Raw genomic sequence first — 8,567 nt, forward strand, 5'->3', positions numbered from 1 at the left:
CTGGTTTCCTTTCAGACACTCCCTCCTCCTGATCTGGGAACTTTGTCCAGTCAAGAGGCAGGAAGCTTCTTGAGTCCAGCATCTGTGTCTCTCCCCGCCCTGCCCCCCCCATCCTATTGTCTATACACACTAGTCCTTTCTGTTTCCCCGTGATTTCCTAGGCTTTCAAGATCCAAAGCCAGGACTGTTTGGTTCTGTCTTTTTCGCTGTGTCATTAATTCCTGGAGGCGTTTGATAACAGCTGCCTCAATTTTGGGGGGGTGGGGGGGTGGGGTGGGGTGGAGAGGATCTTGAAGCAGCAACAAAAACTGGGAATGCAAAACACATCAGCTAATTTCAGGTGTCAGCCTTCATCATCTCTCTGCATGCAGGGGCTGGGCTAAGCTCCCTACGAGCCTTACCTCATTTCAGCCTCAGTTTGGAAAGGAGGCTGGAGATGAAGGGTTTGTCCTGAGTCAAGGCCCGCGAAGGGGCACAGCTGGGACTGGGACCCGGAGCTCATCGGAGCCGCCCCCTTCCCCCAAAGGTGCGGCTTCATCGCACCTCCACCCTGTCGGCTTCCTGAGCTCCCAGGTCCCACCTTCGGGCGCAGGCACTCAGAACCCTCACCTGGGGGAAACTGAAAGGCCATTGGTCGAACTTGCACTAAGGCCCGCCCACCCCCAGCTGATTGGCAGGGCGGCCGTGATTGACAGGGTCCGATCCCTGCACGGCGAAGTATATGACCTCCCCGCCCCCCCGCCCCCACCGCATGTCACTTTAGCCACAGCAAGAGTCCAGACGGCCGGGGACAGACAGATCGACGACTCCCTGGAGAAGAACAGTGATAAAAATGGAAGGACAGACAAGAGGTTGAGTCAGAAAGTTGGCAAATCTAGTTACGGGAAAGGGGAGATGCTGGCTGCTATCACTTTGGAAATCAGCAGCCCGCCTTGCAAAGTGGAAAAAGCTTTTTTCTCCGAAAATCTAATTATGAGACAGAGCCTAGAGAGCCACTCTGGGTTTTCTGCTCAGCTCCCTGCAGACCTTCCTCCCCCCCTTGGCTGTCCCTTGGCTGTCTCTGGTCCAAGGGCCTGGCTAGCAATCCCCGAGCTTGCCAGTCATGGGGCCACTGGGAGAGCTGCTCCTGCTCCCTCCAAGCACTTGGGTGCATGTGCCTTCCTGGCCCTTGGTGGGCCCTGCACCCCCAGGGCTCTGCTCCGAGTCTCTGCAGCCAAGCACCTGGGAACAAGGAGCCGGGGCAGCCCCCAGAAGACAGGCCCACCCCAAGCCCTTGGGTGTTCTCCCAGGTGGCATCTGCCCGCACAGCGCCTGGACCAGGTTTGGACGGCACCATCGGGCCAACTGGCCTTCTGTTTGGCCAGAAAAAGGGAAAGGTTTTGTTTTATTTTTAGTTCAGTGTAATTCAACGTTAAAAAAAATGTGTATTAATTGAGACTGAGATATTTTCCTGCCAGAAATGTAACCCTTTCTTTGACCTACGCTGCTTTTCTAGCTAACACCGGGCGCCTTCGACATGCTGGCCCCTGTAGTTAGAGTCGTTCCTATAGGAGGAAGTTTAGCTCGGGGCTTGGGCACATGGCCCTGCAGCTGGGCTGCATGGGTTCAAATCCTGGCTCTGCAGTCACTGACTACAGCTCCTTGGGGGAGGCATTTAACCTCGTGGGGCCTCAGCTTCTTCATCTGTAAAATGGGGTCAGTAGGAGTCCTGACCAAGTCCATGTCTGTGAAGCGCAGCAAGCAGTGCCTGCCTTGCCACAAGCTGCTCTGTAAAAGGAAGCTCTGACTGTTGAAGAGAAACTCCCAACACAGATGAAGCTGTTCTAGGCCAAGGGAGGCTAGGGTGACAGGGTGGCTGCCCGTGAGGCGGGGGTCGCTCCGCAGACCTATGATTGCAGTGTCAAGGACATAGTCCTGCCAGTTGAACTCTCCACGGCCTCGGCCGCCGCCGGAGAGCCAGCCGCGGGACTGACCCAGCGAGCCGCCGAGGCCTGGAGGAAGGTGCCAGGCGGCGGTTTCCTGTCCAGCCCATCCTGGGTTATAGGGAACGCTGTTGGGGCAGGAGGGCAAAGGATGGAGAAATGGGGCCCACTCAGAGGGCTCTCAGGAAAGGGGTGGCAGGCGGAAGGAGGAGCAGTGGAGTGGAGGCAGTGGGGCAGTGGAGGAGCCCAGGCACCTGGGACCAGAAGCAACTGTGCCCCGGGTCCTCTCTGCTTCTGGGGACCCGGCTGCTCAGAAGGCGGAAGTCTCGGCCAGACATGCTGAGCTCTGAGTTAATGACTTTGCGGGCTGCCAGGGGAGGTGGGAGCCGCCACCCAGTCCCGTGGAAATCCCCTGTCGGTGGGCAGCAGGGCATCTCCCTGTGCGGGAAGCCTCCTCCCGCTCCCTCCAGCCTTCGACTGATTTATATTTATTTATTCTTATCGAGTCACAATATACACTTAGCAAAGTGCAAAACGCTTAAGTGGACGGCTCACTGGGTTTCTACCAACGTGCAGACGGTACGGTCAGCGCCCGCACCAAAATCTAGATTGTTCCCGGGACCCAAGAAGGCTACCTCATCCCCTTTCTCCATCCAAGACTCCCTGGAGTCCTCAATTCTAACCGTCATCCCTTTCAACTACTGTTGCCTGTGTTTGAAGTTCAAATGAACAGAACCACCCAGGAGGTATTCTCTTGTGGCTGACTTCTTCCATCCGACGTTCTGTCTGGGTTTTGTACATCAGTCCTCCGTTCTTCTTCACTGATGTATAATATTCCACCGTGTGACTCTCCCCCAATTTGTGTTTTCATCCAGTTCCTTCCTAGCTTGGGACTATTAGGAAAAAAGCTGCTGTGCACATTTCTGCGCCTGGCTTGGGGTGCACAGAAGCCCTCGTTTCTGCCAGGCACGCACCCCGGAGTGGTTTCAGGCCTTTTAGACACTCTGCTTGAAAACGCTCCAAGATCAGGGAAAGGAGAACTAACATGTTTCCCGCCCCTCCCCTCCCCTCCCCCAGTACAGCCGCCTTGGGATTGCAGGCGTGAGAGTCTGAGAGGCGGAAAGGAGCCAGAGGGCACTGCTCGACAGCAGCCACATTCGGAAGAAGATATAAAAGTACATTGGCCAGTCATCAACAGCATTTCCCCTTTCAAAAAATGTCATCTGACCTTCTGGGGGCAGTGCACGGAGCGATCTCCTGCAACTTGGGAGAAAGCCCTGCCTCTTGCCCATGGTGCCTGTCGAAGGCTCGGATGCCAAGTAGGAGCTCAGAGATGATCGAGTGTGTGTTCCCCATTTTACAGATGGGAAAACTGATACCCAGGGAAGCGACTTGCCTAAAGCCTCACTGCTGGTTTGAAGGACAGGACCAGGGACACAACGAGGCCTCTGTAAACTGGGAGGGTGGATCATATTCATTGGTTTTTCCCAGTGCTAGCTGGCTGAACTGGGACTGTTGTTCCCAAAGTGTAGAGTCCTCTGATAATCACCCCTCCACCGCTAGTGGCTGTCAGAGGGTCGATTTCCTCTATGGGTCACCTGCCCTGTGCCAGGTCCTGTTTTAGTCTCTGGGCCTACAGCAGGGGAGGAACAGACCAGCTTCCTGCCCTCATACAAGGTTGCATTCTCACAGGGGAGAAGACCATACACTCGCAAATAAGTACATAAAGTGAAAGGAGTTGGGTGTAGATCGTGCTCTAAGTAAGACGGAGCAGGAAGGGGCAGGGGAAGTGCTGGAGGCTTAGGGGACCGGGAGGGTCGGAGTGTTGAACAGAGTGGTCACAGCAGGTGACATTCAGAAGCCCCGGAGGAGGTGAGGGATGCTGTGGGGTGAGGTGGCCGCTGTGGGATGGGGAGAGTGTTCTGGATTGGTGGGGAACAGCAAGTACAAAGGCCTCGAGGTAGGATCCTGGGGTATCCAGGAACATTGAGAATTGTTTAGCCGGAATAAGCTGAGCAAGTAAGAGGGGTGTGGGGGGTAAGGTCAGAGAGGTGAGAGGCAGAGGGGCCATCTAGGTGACTAGTGCTTTGACTTTAACTCGGTGAGAGGCAGGGCCTTCAGAGTTTCCCCAGAGGAGTGATAAGATGTGACTTAACATTTCGAAGGGGAGCCGGCTGCTCTGCGGAGAATAGCAGGGGGCGGGGGGCGGGGGGGGGAGAGGGGGCGAGGACAGAAGCAGGGAGACCAGGGAGGAGGTGGTGGCAGTAATCCGGTGACAGCTGATGGGGCTCGTCCAAGCAGATGGGGATGGTGCCCGGATGTAACGTGCAGAAGGAGCACCAGTAGGACTTCCTGGCCCAGTACAAGACCACCTTCAATGCGGAGCAGATGCACTTTGCAAAGAGGGCCATGAGTTTCAGGTACAAGGTCTTCTTCTAGATCCTTCCTTCAGGTTCCCGTTCCCAGACTCAGCCAGGGAAAGGCCTCACTGTGTCCTCCCCCAACCTGGGACCGAACCCTTCAACCAAGTAAATGTGCCAGTGTGGAGATGTGTGTGTGTGTGTGTGTGTGTGTGTGTGTGTGTGTGTGTGTGTGTCTGGGGCAGGGGAGGCCACGTCGATGCTTCTCTGCCTGTCCTTTACCTGCTCTCCCAATTTCTCTGTTCTCCGGGAAGCGTGTTGCCGAAGCTCTGACCCCTCGGCAGGCCTCGGAGCACCTGCGCGATCGAGCCTCATGTAGGCTCCTTGAATACGCTGCAGCCTTCACTGACCTTTCTCCTTGCGGCCCCAGGGCCTTTGCCTCCTCTGGGCCTTTGCACTTGCTGTTGGAACCTGCCCTCAGTGGTACCTCCTTCCTCACCTTTCAAGTCTTAGCTCAAATGTCACCTCCTCCTTGGAGAGGCCTTCCCTGCCCTCCCTGCTGGAAGTGAGTCACCCCTGCTGCTCTCTGCTTTCTTGCAACACTGCAGTCTGTAATGATTTATTTATTTGTTTTCTTGTTGATGGTTCCTCGTCTCTCGTGCTGTCAGGCTTTGGAAGGGCAGGGAACGAGCTGGTCCTGTTGACTGTCAATTCCCCAAGTACAAAGCTCGGTACCTAGAGGGACAGATTTGTGAGGAAGTTGACAGAGCCTCTGAGATGGTCTGGGTGCCCCCCCACCTCCTGGTATCACACCTTGAGCATCCCTTCCCACACCCAATAGGGCTGGCCCTATGGGATAGAGTGCACGGTGATGGGGAGGTGACTGTGTACCTTCCGTCACATACATACGTACTCATCATACATAAAGGCTTTTAGAGGCTAATTCCTCCCTCCCTCCTTCCTTTCTTCCTTCCATCTTTCCTTTTCTCCCCCGTCTCTCTCCCTCCCTCCATTTAGATACATATAAAATTTCCTACTGGTCCTGCTGCTTTGAACCCTGACCGATACACAGGCCATCAAGGATTATGTGCTCTGAAGCCAAATTACCTGGGGGTTCAAATCCCAGGCCTACCATTTACGTGCTCTGGGGCTGTGGACCATTTCTTAATCTTTTTGCCTTGGTTGCTTCATGATAAAATAGGAATTATACCTACCCCATTGCCTTGTGCATATTAAATGAATTAGTCAGCATAAATGCAGCTAGAACCCGCACACACTCGCTATGGGAATGTCAGCTGTAGCTTTTTTACTTGGCACATAATAGATGCTCAATAAATATTCTCCAAATGCATGGCTGGTCAGCAAGTGAGAGGGGCCGGGGCCCTTGCAGGCCACCATCCATCCCGGGCTTGCTTTAGAGCTCAGGTCTTTGTACGCACAAGGGCTTTGAGAGGGTATTTTCTGCCTCCCCCCACCCCCTGCCCTTCCTTCCTGGTGCTCTCTTTCCTATTTTTTTCCTAAAAAATTATTCATTGTCTAAAATTCAAACTGAACTGGACATTGGATCTTGGACCCTAATCTTGGCGGCTCAGTGAGGTCACCTCTGTGTGAGGGACACTGATTGATGCACCAACGTGGCCAGGTTCTGCCCTCAGTTTCGCGGTCAGATGCTAATGTGGGTGTTGCTGCAAAAGTGTTGTGCAGATGTGATCAAAGTCCGGAAGGACTGACTCTAAGTGAAGCAGGTTATCCCAGATAATCTGGGCAGGGCTAGTCAGCTGAAAGGCCGTGAGAGCAGGACTCAGGTTTCCCTGATGCAGGATGAATCCTACCTGTGGATCCTATAGACCCGGCCTCGCCCCTGCCTCAAAGTGCTGGTCTGCCCCTCCCCGGGCCCCGCCCCTCCCTCGTGGACAGCCCCTCCCCAGGCCCCGCCCCTCCCGGGCCCGCCCTCTAGGCCCCGCCCCTCCCCCATGGACAGCCCCTCCCCGGGCCCCGCCCCTCCCGGGGTCCCTCCCCTCCCTCATGGACAGCCCCTCACCAGGCCCCGCCCCTCCCGGGACCCCCTCTAGGCCCCTCCCCTCCCCCATGGACAGCCCCTCCCCGGGCCCCTCCCCTCCCCCATGGACAGCCGCTCCCCTCACCAGGTCCCGCCCCTCCTGGGCCCCCCCTCTAGGCCCCTCCCCTCCCCCATTGACAGCCCTCCCAGGCCCCCTCTAGGCCCCGCCCCTCCCTCTTGGACCGCCCCTCCCCATGCCCCCCGCCCATGGCCCCGCCCCTCCCAGTACCCGCCTTCCTCTGGCCCCGCCCCTCTCCGGGCCCCGCCCTCTCGTGGCCCCGCCCCGGGCCCCGCCCTCCCAGTGCCCGCCTTCCACAGGCCCCGCCCTCCGGTGGCCCCGCCCCTCCCGGGCCCCGCCCCCTGAGCTCAGGCTCACCTCTCCAGCCCATCAAACTCCTTGTGTAAATTCCCGAATATCTGTCTGCCGTGGGTTCTGCTTCTCGGGCCGGACCCTAAGGCATCCGGTCCGCTTCTCCGACACGAGGCGGAGGCTGGGTCCCCGTGCGGCTGGGTACTTCAGCTTCCGGCTCTGATGTCGGCCAGTTGCAGGATTAGGTTGGGGAACAGGGTCTCAGCTCCGAGGGAGGGGGAAGCCTGTGTCTTTCAAGTTGGAGGGCTGGGGTCACGGAGGTTTGCTCCGGCTGCCCGGCGTCCCTCCGCCCTGTATCCCCACGCCTCTGATGTCTTTTGGGGGGAATTACTCCTCTCTGCACCCAGTCTGGCGGAGAGGAAAGGAAGGTAATTGGGAACTCTGGCCTCCCGCAGCCACGGTGCTGGCATAGGACCCAGGCCTCGCCAACCGGATGCTCCTCCCCTGGATCTGCATTAGGGCAGGTCCATCAGTTCAACGATGCGCTGAGAGCAGCTTCCAGTAAATTCCGTTTTGCAAAAGCCAGGCAAGAGCTGGTTTCAGCTACGGACTTCCTTCTTTATTGGTGTCCTTTCCGCTAAAATGTAAACTCCAGGACAGCGGAGACTGGCTCAATGCAATAACCCCCGTGCCTAAAACAGTGTCTGGCACCTAGCACGTGCTCAGTTAAATGCTTATTCAATGAATAGACAACAGTCAGGCTGGAGGAGAGGCTGCCTTCTATTAATCCAGAATAATGGCTAATAATTCAGTCTCATGAGGCAGGTTTTGGGGGTCTCTCTCCTGAGAAGTGGGATGATGTTACATGTCTCCTGAGGTTACTGTAAAGATTAAATGAGTTAGCCTCGTTGAAGTAGTCACACCAAGGGCCAGCATACAGGAAGCGCTGTAAGATTAGTGCTTATTGGGAAACCAGACAATCAACCCTTGTTTGAGACAGGGGTGCCAGCTACCATCTTTATCTAAGGTTTACCAGGTACTGTGCTAAAATCCGTATACACATGATGTGGTTATTTCTTATGCCTTAAATCTTCCACCTGAGAAGTAGGTCACCTGCTGGGGAAGTGAGGCTCCCCTCGGTGGAGAGGATGCATTCATGGACTATTTGTGCCCTGCTTGCTTCTCTGGAGGCAGCCATCCGAGGCTTCAGCGGGCATTGGCTGCTCAGGGCCGGCAGCAAGGAGGGAAGGCCTGCTCCTGTTTCCAGGCCTCTGCTGGAGCAGGTCAGTCCATGGGGGGTCAACTCCAGCTGTGCCTCTGCTGTTGGAGCCCAGTGTTCAGTGTTCATCGGTTTCTGGTTCTAATTCATACACGATCCAAAACAGGGTGACCAAGCTGCTCTGGTTTGCGGGGGACTCTCCTAGTCTTAGCCCTCAAAGTCCCACATTCTAGGAGGCCCCTCAGTGCTGGGAAGATTGGGAGGGTTGGTCACCCTAATCCAAGGTGACCTAGAGGCGTCCTGGCATGTGAGCAGTTCACAGCTATGGAGAAGAAGTATAGCCGGGAAGGCAGTTGGCACCTGGGAAACTTGTAATCAGCTAACAATGCCCTAGTCACCGGTCAGGGGCTCCGGGGCAGGAGTCCAGCTTAAGTATGGTCCATGGTGAAGTGTGGGTGTTAAGTAATGTGATAGGATGTCTTTGCCATTTGCAAGTCAAAAAACAAAACAAAACGCCCATTGACTTAAGCAGAAAAGGGATATGCCAAGTCCAGGACTATAAGAGCTTCCCATGTGGCTGGAGCTGAGTGAAGTAAAATGGTGTCAGCTAGACAAGGTCTCTGTCTTTTGGTTTTACTTTTTCCTGTGCTGCCTTATTCTCAAGCAGCTTCTCTCTCATCTTGGTGGTTCCGGCTGC

At 55.8% G+C, this 8,567-nt stretch overlaps 1 long non-coding RNA gene across 1 annotated transcript; it reads right to left on the bottom strand.

Annotated features, from left to right (window-relative positions):
* Window positions 1–2,387: 2,387 nt before the first annotated feature.
* LOC140598008 (uncharacterized) lies at window positions 2,388–7,128 on the bottom strand. Its single transcript, XR_012000172.1, has 2 exons — window positions 6,718–7,128; window positions 2,388–5,017 (listed from the first exon to the last, which is right to left on the bottom strand). It is a non-coding gene; the product is annotated as an uncharacterized lncRNA (long non-coding RNA).
* Between the last annotated feature and the right edge of the window lie 1,439 nt (window positions 7,129–8,567).

This window comes from Vulpes vulpes, chromosome 2, assembly GCF_048418805.1.
Source record: "Vulpes vulpes isolate BD-2025 chromosome 2, VulVul3, whole genome shotgun sequence".
In the NCBI taxonomy this organism is placed as follows: domain Eukaryota; kingdom Metazoa; phylum Chordata; class Mammalia; order Carnivora; family Canidae; genus Vulpes; species Vulpes vulpes.